At 39.5% G+C, this 11,375-nt stretch overlaps 1 pseudogene; it reads left to right on the forward strand.

The window, feature by feature from the left end:
* The first annotated feature begins 6,904 nt into the window (after nucleotides 1–6,904).
* Nucleotides 6,905–10,904, forward strand: LOC116095450 (annotated as a pseudogene).
* The last annotated feature ends 471 nt before the right edge of the window (nucleotides 10,905–11,375 follow it).

The following is an 11,375-nucleotide window of genomic DNA, read 5'->3' on the forward strand; positions in this document are numbered from 1 at the left end:
AAAAAAAAAAAAAAAAAGTTATGGTTTTACACTTGGAAAATTTTATTCTTGTTTTTACACATTATTTACTTTATCTTACAAATTTCTATGATCCATTGTTTTATCTCATAATATAGTACAGGATGTGTTTTTCAAGAATTGATGTTTGCCAGAGTCTGGATCTATGTCTCTGTACCTCCACATGATGTTCTGTGGCTGAAATCCCTCTAAGATATTTAAATATATTTACATGTTTGATTCTAGACATAAACATAGAACAGTAGCCAACCCTAAAAGAAACATTAATAACAAAACCGAAGCAACAAAGAAATCAGTTGTTTGTGTTTCTTGTTTTGTTTTCTGTTTTTAGGGTTTTTTTTTGTGTGTGTGTGTTTGTTTGTTTGTTTTTCTTAGTTTATTAAGCTATGTCTGCCCTGAAATTATAGCCAAGAGAACCATTAATCATTGTTTCTTTGCTTTCCATATCTACAGGACTCCACAAAGAAGGTTCAGAAATCACAACTCCTCAAATAGCTGGGTATCATAACAGACAGACCTAAGTCACTGCCATCTCATTTTACATTTGCATATACCCATTTATTCCTTCCCCATCTAATGGGAAAAAAATCAATATCTATCAGAGAGCAAGGGTATAGGAAATAATTGTTATAACAATCTCCTTGTGTAAAAGCTCCTGCAGAAATTGATATTAAAAATATCCCCAATGTGTGGCTGCTATCCTCTAGGGACTATAACTCACTCTTAAGTCAATTAGTATGAGGCCAGGAGGAAAAGGGGTCACCTTAAATCATTCAGCTACAGGCTTTAACTGATGTAAGGCACACTAAATTCACCCAGAACAAGGCAGTGTTTCCGACCAGCAGGAAGGGGAGAGTTAACTCCCACCTCGATCCACCCAACTCCTAAAGGCAGACCACTCAGGCATCCTTTTAGTGCATTTCTCTCCTTTCAATTTGTGTCCTTGCTCATTTATTATGCATTATTCCTGTGCTTGATCGTAATGTCACTGGGGGTCCTTCATAGCATACCGTATCAATGTGGACTCTGGCTGCTTCTCAGAGTTCCTTAATGTCTGGCAGAGTCTACTCCAATGCAATTCTTCCTTTCAAGTTAGGCCTCCATGTGTGCAGCATTAATTTCTCTGGCTGCATGTAATTCATTTGGGGACTCAGAAACAGCTGAGAACCACATCTGGGATTCCAGATTTACAGGGCCTCTTTTTTTTTTTTTTTTTTTTTTGTCCCTTGCCAGCCCAGAGGAAACAATTTCTATTTGAATTTTGAGTATATGCCTTCCTTGTGTAATCTACTAGAGATGGTTGATTAAGAGCTACATTTAACAGGAGGCCCATCAGGGTAGCAGGTTGGACCAGTCAATAATCTTCCACAGGCTTTGTTGTCCTCCCTTTAAGCATCATTCTCAAGCTCCTTCTCCAAACAAGCTTCAGCTGCTGCTTATCCATCATGTTACCGTGGGCTCAAATGCTGTCGTAATATGGATTCTCCTACAAAGAATTTTCTCCACTCATTCCATCCCAAATTACATGTTCTTCTTTTAGCTGTGTGATGACATTGTTTTGTAAGCAGGATTTATTTTACTCTACAGAAAAGACTGTGCTCACTCCAGTCAAGCGAGGTAGGCGTTGGGAGTCTAGACACACCCTGTTGAACTAATAGAAATTAAATAAATACTCACATCTTTAAAACACTTTGATTTCAAATAAAATTAAAGATCACATTCTGACCTCATAGAAAAATCTCCTTACCAACATGGTTGTTTTGAACTTGTGGTATAATCAGTAACAAAAACCAGTGGGAGGACTTGGGTTATATCCCCAGCTTTGCTTCCAAGAATTTTTTATTAGATATTTTCTTTATTTACATTTCAAATACTATCCCCTTTCCCGGTTTCCTCTCCAAACACCCCCACTCCTACCCTCCTTCCCCTGCTCACCTACCCACCTACTCCTGCTTCCTGGTCTAGGCATTCCCCTATACTGGGGCATAGAGCTTTCACAGGACCAAGGGCCTCTCCTCCCATTGATGACTGACTAGGCCATCCTCTGATATATATGCAGCTGGAGCCATGAGTCCCACCATGTGTATGTACTCTTTGGTTGGAGGTTTAGTCTCAGGAATCTCTGGGGGTATTGGTTAGTTCATATTGTTGTTCCTTCTATGTGGCTTCAGCTCTTTGGGTCCTTTCTCTAGCTTTCCATTGGGGACCCTGTGCTCAGTCCAATGGTCTACTGCAAGCATCTACCTCTCTATTTGTCAGGCACTTGCAGAGCCTCTCAGGAGACAGCTATAACAGAATTCTGTATGCAAGCACTTGTTGGCATCCACAATAGTGTCTTTGGTTTGGTGATTGTATATGGGATGGATCCCCAGGTAGGGTAGTCTCTGGATGGTCACACCTTCAGTCTCTGCTCCACACTTTGTCTCTGTAACTCCTTCCATGGGTGTTTTATTCCCCCTTCTAAGAAGGACCAAAGCATCTTTCTTCTTCTTGAGTTTCATGTGGTTTGTGAATTGTATCTTGAATATTCTGAGCTTCTGGGCTAATATCCACTTATCAGTGAGTACATACCAGGTGTGTTCTTTTGCAATGCCCAGAACACAAAAAGCAACATCAGTGTTGTGATTCAATGTCACATGTTTTTTTACTTCCTCCCATTTTTGATTTCTAAATAATCTGCCTTTTATGCCTCCACAATATCTTGACCATCTTCTCTGTGTTGTACTCTATACCAGGAAAACAAAAGATAAAGATTTTTGCATAGGATGTACCCAGCATCTGGAAGGGAATTCCTGGCCAAGCATCTACAAAGAGACAGGCTATACAATTCTGAGCACAAAGTAGGCAGCTCTGTGCATACTTCATGCTTCTGCAGTTAAAATCTGGAGGTTCTTTCTGACCTATGTTTCTGTCTAGGCCACTCAGAAAGTTATATTTCTTTCCTAGTATATAAACTTTGAAGTTTCATACTTTACAAAGCAGATTTTATAATAAATGCATGGCTATATTGGAACTGGAACAGGAGTATCCCTTTCTATTAACTGTATATATATATATATTAAATATTTATCATGATTGTGTAGTAGAGTTCTAAAATAAGTAAGACAAAAGGGTGTGATATCCCTGGTCTAAAATTAAGAAACTAATTGAGCAAATGTGACTAGGGAGGACTGTGGGTAAGGGGTGCAATTAAAGACATGATAAGCAATGGAGGTGCTTGAGAAGTAGAACATAGCCATCAAATTGCAAGCGGGTGGAGGGAGCAGTAGTAAATCAAGAGCCCTGGATCCAATAAAATGGGGACAGTGGAAAGCACAAGCAGACACTTGCTCCACAGAAAAGGCATTGCTCATTCCAATTAAGCAAGGTAGGAGTAAGGAGTTCAGACACGCCCCATTTTGCTTAAGATTTTAATTGAGACCCACATCCTAGCTCTAAAGCCACTTTTACTTTAAAGTCCTCATGTAGGTTAAAATAATTCATTAGACTTCTGTTAGTCATTGACCTACAAATGCATTTACATGGTAATTGTTCCTGGTCCACTAAACTTAATCATTTGGTTGTGTCTCTATGCTTCAGAAGATTACACCTACTGGGTTATGACTTCTACCATCTTAAAACAAAGACATGTAATAAGGTGTAACTGACATGTAATAAGGTGCATGTGGTACAAGTGTTACATCTGATATGCATTGAGCATATGTTTACATCTGTGAAATAATCACAACACTCAAGGTATGCTCATACCCATCACTCCTAAAGTTTCGTGTCCTTAGTATCTGATGATAGTTTTTACATATTTGTATCAATGAATTTATATTTTATATTTTTTATGGCTTCACAGGAAATTATTTTGATATTGTAACTTTTTGCATTGACTAATAGTTCTTTTCTATTGATAAATGATACTAAATCATATAACTATATATTATAATTTGTCTATACTTGTACATGTTAGACATATCTGTTGTTTCCATTTGCAGACTTTTACAAATACAAAGCTTCTGTGAATACTCTTTTTTACAATATTTGTTTATGCATACATTGTGTTCTCTTAAATAAATATCTTGTAGAGGAATGATTGGATAAGTTGGCAACTGTGGAAATTCAGATTATTTTTAATAGTTCTTGTATAACTTCACATCTATAGAAGTTGTATATGAGAAATTTCATTTCTCCTTGTCTTCAATATGGACAATTTTACCTCTTTTTTTTTCTTTTTTACCAAAAAGCAACAACCACTCAAAACAAACAAACAGAAACACAAACAAACAAATAGAAAGCAAATCAAACAAATAAATACAAAAACAGGAACCTTAAAGATGCTGTTGTTCGTTCCCTAGCTGAGTGACTATTTCAAAATCATCCCAGTGCTTGGTTATATATGACAAACACAAAAGTTAGGAAAATTCTATCATTAAAATTAGACATGCAAATACACCTGTTGAGATGACAGAGAAAACAGACATCAGTGGCGATAGGAACAAGACTTGAGTCTTCTCCTCGGCCCCAAGCATCATTTCTTGGTGATACATAGAACTCTTAGAACCCCCATGCCAAGGGGAAAGGAAATGTCTTGGAATGATGGTACCTTTCCTCTCTCACTGGTGTTTTCTCAGGTTTCCTGCCAGGCAGGTTCTGCTTCAGTCCCAGGGCTGGAAGTCACATTATCTTCTTGAAGGATTCCTTGCTGCTTCGGCAAGACATGTGACCAATGAATCCATAGAAACACTTGTACTGAGAACTTCTCGGAAAACTATCTTCACCAAATAAAGAGATACCCCAAAAGAAATGCCTGCCTTATATGCTAGAGATGGCTATCCTTGTAAGCCACTGGTATAGCAGCAAAGTATGAGCTATAAGCTGTCATGGCAGGGAAGAGAGCTGAGTAGGGACCATTCTACCTGCCAACTCTGAAGTTGCCCTCACACACACTTCTTACATCCCAAGATACATTTTCCTTATCATTTAATCCACTTTCAGTTTGACTTTTTCTTCCATGCCTTGAAGTATCTTAATTGATTCAACTTAAAAATTACAGACCAATCACCAGACTAAGTCCCTTCAAATAAATGATCCCATTTAATCTGCAAGACAAGGTCATAGGATAATTATTGCTTTGCTCATTTCAGAGATAAGGAAACAGAAACTCTGAGAGGTTAGATGACCTCTCCAACTTTAAGTTGATAACAAGTGGTGAAGAGTCAAACCAAAGACTGTTTGAATGTAGAGCCAATGCACTTTTCATTACACTATGACAACTCATTGGCGAGACCGTGGTATAAATGCAAATTTAATTAGAAGATATATTCACTTAATTAATTATGAAGGCAGCAACATGCTGACTATTTTATTAAGGTGACAGAGTTCGACTATACTTTTATATATTTCTGGAGTCTGATCATAGCAATCTTGAAAATGCTCAGATAATCACATTCTTTCGCTTATGATATTTAAGTGCCTGCTCCCTGTCAGGCACAGAGTTCATCTCTGTAAGATGCAAGAGTTTAAGATACAGAGACTAAAAGTCCTGATTCTCTCCCAAAATATTTGGGTTCCAGAGTAGGAAATCCAGACAAAACCTAGTCAATGCCCAAGTAACAAAATTATGTTCAATATTACCATAATCTGCTTTTCAATTCTCTATATTCTCAGGGTTTAAAGTTCAGAAACTAAAGGAGATCAGCCAGAGGAATCAGCCAAAAGGAGACCTCCAGGAGTTCTTCAAAGTCTCTCCTGGTGATTGTACTATGTTCCTCCCAGAGGAAATTCACCCAGAGAGCTTGAGTTGGGACTGAATTGATGCACTAGCCTTAGATTACTAGAGGTCTGAACAGAACTCTTTGAGAACTGAGTTCACAATGAAAAGCATAGGTTGAGAAACCAGCATGTGGTAACCTAATTCTTCCCAACATAGCAGGTTCTTGGTGGAAAATAACAAACAAATTTGAAAAGGAAATTTTCGTACCAAACCAAGCAGTGCAAAACAGTGATGTGTATCAGACCGAAGAATATTCTCCCCCAATGGAAGCTGTAAAAATCCTCTCCACCTGAGCCATTTAAAAGTAGCCTGGTTAAAATAATTGGAAATTTGCTCCTGGGACCAATCCATTAGTGGCCAAGGATGTGAGAGATGAATGGATAGATGCCTTAAAGCCCTACTTTCCAAGGCACACACAGCTTTCTGGCCATTTACGTATTTGTTACCTTCTTAAATGTTTTTAAAAACTTTTTTTCTTTGAGTCATTTCCAGTCAATGACTGAATATTAATACAAAAGTGCTTTCTAGAGTAAAAATAAATCTCTTAAGGGTCACAGAAAAACATTGTCGTGATCTTTCTCATTACAGGCACTTGGTGAGGCATTAGTAGGGGATTGGTAGGGCATTGGTAGGGCACTCAGGCCTCATCAGCTCCTTGAGCAACTCAAGGTTGGGATGGGAGGCCTGGACTGCCTTCTGGCCTCAGCACTGATTTGGAGAATAGGCCAGGCTTATCAGGCTTATCTCTATTGGAATGAATTTTTCTCATTGAATATATTAAATAATGGATTTTGTGGGGAGCTGTTAGGCTTACTTCATGATATCCAGGTGCTCTGCAACAAGGCCAGCAATAGTAGTTTAAAAAGCAAACTCAGGATAGCAAGTGGGAATTGGCTGCACTGGCTATGGTGGCACTGACAAAAGGCAGGATCGGTTAGCTACATACTCAACCCACAATGAGGGAGCCTCGTATCCTACCATTCAAGCATCTAAACCAAGCTAGTTACCCTGAGCAATCCCCTGTCGGCTCAGATTTGGTTGGGCTCTGGCCTGCCTGCCACAGTCGTGGTGGCAACCCCAGGAAGAGTGTTAGCATCCAACTCCATCTATTCTTGGGATCTGAAGATGGCTGCAGAGTCAGCACTGAAAGTTGTGCTAAAAAGCACCACCAATACCATAAAGTATTTAATTACAATTGCTGTGTAGTACAGTTTAAGGTAAGGGATGATGATTCCACCAGAGGTTCTTTTATTGTTGAGAATAGTTTTTGCTATCCTAGGGGTTTTATTCCAGATGAATTTGCAAATTATTCTTTCTAAGTCTGTGAAGAATTGAGTTGGAATTTTGATGGGGATTGCATTAAATCTGTAGATTGCTTTCTGCAAGATGGCCATTTTTACTATACCAATCCTGCCAATCCACAAGCATGGGAGATCTTTCCATCTTCTGAGATCTTCTTCGATTTCCTTCTTCAGAGACTTGAAGTTCTTATCATACAGATCTTTTACTTGCTTAGTTAAAGTCACACCAAGGTATTTTATATTATTTGTGACTATTATGAAGAGTGTTGTTTCCCTAATTTCCTTTCTCAGCCTGTTTATCCTTTGTGTAGAGGAAGGCCACTGATTTGCTTGAGTTAATTTTATATCCAGCTAATTTGCTGAAGTTGTTTATCAGGTTTAGGAGCTCTCTGGTGGAATTTTTGGGGTTACAAGTATACTATCACATCATCAGCAAAGAGTGATAATTTGACTTCTTCTTTTCCAATTCGTATCCCTTTGATCTCCTTTTGTTGTCTTAACTACTCTGGCTAGGACTTCAAGCACAATATTGAATAGGTAGGGAGAGAGTGGGCAGCCTTGTCTACTCTCTGATTTTAGTGGGCTGGCTTCAGGTTTCTCTCCATTTAGTTTGATGTTTGCTCCTGGTTTGCTGAATATTGCTTTTACTATGTTTACACATGGGTCTTGAATTCCTGATCTTTCCAAGACTTTTATCATGAAGGGATGTTGGATTTTGTCTAATGCTTTATCAGCATCTAATGAGATGATCATATGGTTTTTTCTTTGAGTTTGTTTATATAGTGGATTACATTGATGAATTTCCATATATTGAACCATCCCTGCATCCCTGGGATAAAGCAAACTTGATCATGATGGATGATCACTTTGATGTGTTCTTCGATTTGCTTTGCAAGAATTTTATTGAGTATTTTTGCATTGATATTCATAAGGGAGTGGAATAGAATTGAAGACCCAGAAATGAACTCACATACAATGGTTACTTGATCTTTGACAAAGGAGCTAAGACCATCCAGTGGAAAAAAGACAGCATTTTCAACAAATGGTGCTGGGTCAACTGGCGGTTAGCAAGTAGAAGAAAGCAAATTGATCCATTCCTATCTCCATGTACAAAGCTCAAGTCCAAGTGGATCAAGGACCTCCACATAAAACCAGATATAATGAAACTAATGGAAAAGAAAGTGGGGAAGAGCCTCGAGCACATAGGCACAGGGGAAAATTTCCTGAACAGAACATCAATAGATTGTGTTCCAAGATCAATAATTGACAAATGGAACCTCATGAAATTGCAAAGCTTTTGTAAGGCAAAGGACACTGTCAATAGGACAAAACGGCAACCAACAAATTGGGAAAAGATCTTTACCAACCCTATATCTGATAGAGGGCTACTATCCTATATATACAAAGAACTCAAGAAGTTAGACTCCAGAGAAACAAATAACCCTATTAAAAAATGGGGTAAAGAGCTAAGCAAAGAATTCTTAACTGAGGAATACTGAATGGCTGAGAAGCACCTAAAGAAATGTTCAGCATCCTTAGTCATCAGGAAATTCAAATCAAAACAACCCTGAGATTCCACCTTACAACAGTCAGAATGGCTAAAATCAAAAACTCAGGTGACAGCAGATGCTGGAGAGGTTGTGGTAAAAGAGGAAGACTCCTTCATTGTTGATGGGATTGCAAGCTAGTACAACCACTCTGGAAATCAGTTTGGCAGTTCCTCTGGAAATTGGACATAGTACTACTAGAGGACCCAGCTATACCACTCTTGGGCATATACTCAGAAGATGCTCCAACATGTAATAAGGGTACATGCTCCACTATATTCATAGCAACCTTATTTATAATAAGCAGAAACTGTAAACAAACCAGATGTCCCTCAACAGATGAATGGATACAGAAAATGTGGTACATTTACACAATGGAGTACTACTCAGCTATTAAAAACTATGAATTTATGAAATTCTTAGGGAAATGGATAGATCTGGAGAAACCATCCTAAGTGAGGTAACCCAATCACAAAAGAACACACATGGTATGCACACTCAGATAAGTGGATATTAGCCCAGATGATCAGAATACACAACATACAATACACAAACCACAAGAAACTCAAGAAGAAGAAAGACCAAAGTGTGGATACTTCATTCCTTCTTAAAAGGAGGAACAAAATACCCAAGGAAGGAGTTGTAGAGACAAACTATGGAGCAGAGACTGAAAGAAGGACAATCCAGAGACTGCTCCACCTTGGAATCCTTCCTATGTTCAATCATCAAATCCAGACACTATTGTGCATGTCAGCAAATGCTGTCTTACAGGAGCCTGATATAGCTGTATCTTAAGAAGTTCTAACAATACCCAACTAATACAGAAGTAGAGGCTCACAGCCACCCATTGGACTGAACACAGAGTCCCCAGTGAAGGAACTAGAGAAAGGACCAAGGAGCTGAAGGGTTTGCAGCCCCTTGGGACAACAATATGAACTAACTAGTACCTTCAGAGCTCCTAGGGACTAAACCACCAACCAAAGAGTACACATGGTGGGGCTAATGGCTCCAGCAGCATATGTATAGCAGAGGATGGCCAAGTTGGTCATCTATGGGAGGAGAAGCCCTTGACCCTGTGCAGGTTCTATGCCCCAGTGTAGGGGAATGCCAGGGCCAGGAAGTAGGACTGGGTGGGTTGGTGAGCAGGGAGAGGGAAGAGGGAATGGGTTTTTTGTTTTTCATTTTAAATTTAATTTAATTTAATTTTATTTTTGGAGGGGAAACTGGGAAAGGAGATATCATATGACATGTAAATAAAGAAAATATCTAATAAAAAATTAAGGTCACCCTCAACTATATAATTGATTTCAAGGCCAGCTTGGGATACATGAGACCCTGTTTCAAAAAAAAAAAAATTGTCGAATGTTTAAATGAATAAAACAGCACTCCCTATGCATCTATACATTTTTTGCTTAAAACTGTATTAGTTGTCTGGCAAACGCAATAAAACACCAAATCAAAGCAAAAAAATAAAAAATAAAAAACAAAAAATAAAATATACCACCAAGATGGTATATTTCTCTAAATGGGTGCTTTACTAATATGCTGAAGAACAAACAGCCGATGCCAGTCAATATTCAGGTTTCAATGCGGCAGCAGCAGCAGCAGCAGCAGCAGCAGCAGCAGCAGCAGCAGCAGCAGCAGCAGCAGCAGCAGCAGCAGCAAAGGCTAGCCAGTGCCAGAAACAGGGGACTGGCCTAGCAGATGGCGAATAGGCCCTCTGTCCAGGCAGCATTAATACAAGCAGAAGACCTTAAAGCAGCGCCTGGGTAAGAGTAACATCCAGTCCCTGTTAGGCTGACACATAGGTGCCCTGGCCAAGGGAGCAATTGGAGGAAGGGGCCTACCCATAATTCAGAGAGGCTCGCTCCAGGAGGACTACATGGAGGACCTGCCACCAGGACTCTGATTAGGTGTGGGATGTCACTCCAACGTCAAAACCTGCTCCGAGTTGGACGAGCCATAGCTTCCCAAATGACCTTAAGAAAAGGGGGTGTTCGTGGTCATGGAGGTCCTGGGAGAGGGGACCTAGGCCGGGTTGCTATGGGCCGTGGAAGAATCGGTGGTAGATGTCCAGGGTATGATAGGTTGGGGAAGAGGGGGCTTTGAAGGCAGAGGCTGAGGTTGTGGCTGAGGGAGAGGTGCCCTCATTTGCCCTGTATTGACCAAGGAGCAGATGGACAACAATTAGATGCATACATGGTGAAAACTGAAGGAAACCTGGGTGCTAAATTGGATGCCTACATGGCACAGACAGATCCTGAAACCAATGATTGAAGCCTGCCTGCCTGTCCACCTGTCAGACTCTTGTTGAAAGTCACCACATCTATAAAACAGCCTTGAGAAAACATGAGAAGAAACCTGATAGATTCTGGAAGGACCTGTCACAATACATAGGCTGTGGACTTACTGGCCACTAGTTGGTGCCTTTAGTCTGTTCTGTCTACTTTTCAAAACTGTGTTATATGAAACAATATTTTCCTTTAATTTGGTTGAGTTTGTTCTGTTGTTTATACAGTCACCCAGACATATCTGTTTGAACAGGAATGTGTTGGCCTTGTGAGTAGAACAATTTTCCAGCCTCTGCTTGTCATATACTCTTGACATTTCTAAATATTTCCTCTGTTGATTTTTATGATTTCAGAAGGAGCCAGAGTTTTCACTATTGGGTGGCCTTTGGGATAGAGTTCTACATCTTTCTTTTAAGGCTTCTTGTTAATAGCTGGAGCTAAAGGTGTGTTTGCTATG

The sequence above is a fragment of the Mastomys coucha genome, unplaced genomic scaffold (genome assembly GCF_008632895.1).
Source record: "Mastomys coucha isolate ucsf_1 unplaced genomic scaffold, UCSF_Mcou_1 pScaffold18, whole genome shotgun sequence".
NCBI classification, from domain to species: Eukaryota; Metazoa; Chordata; class Mammalia; order Rodentia; family Muridae; genus Mastomys; species Mastomys coucha.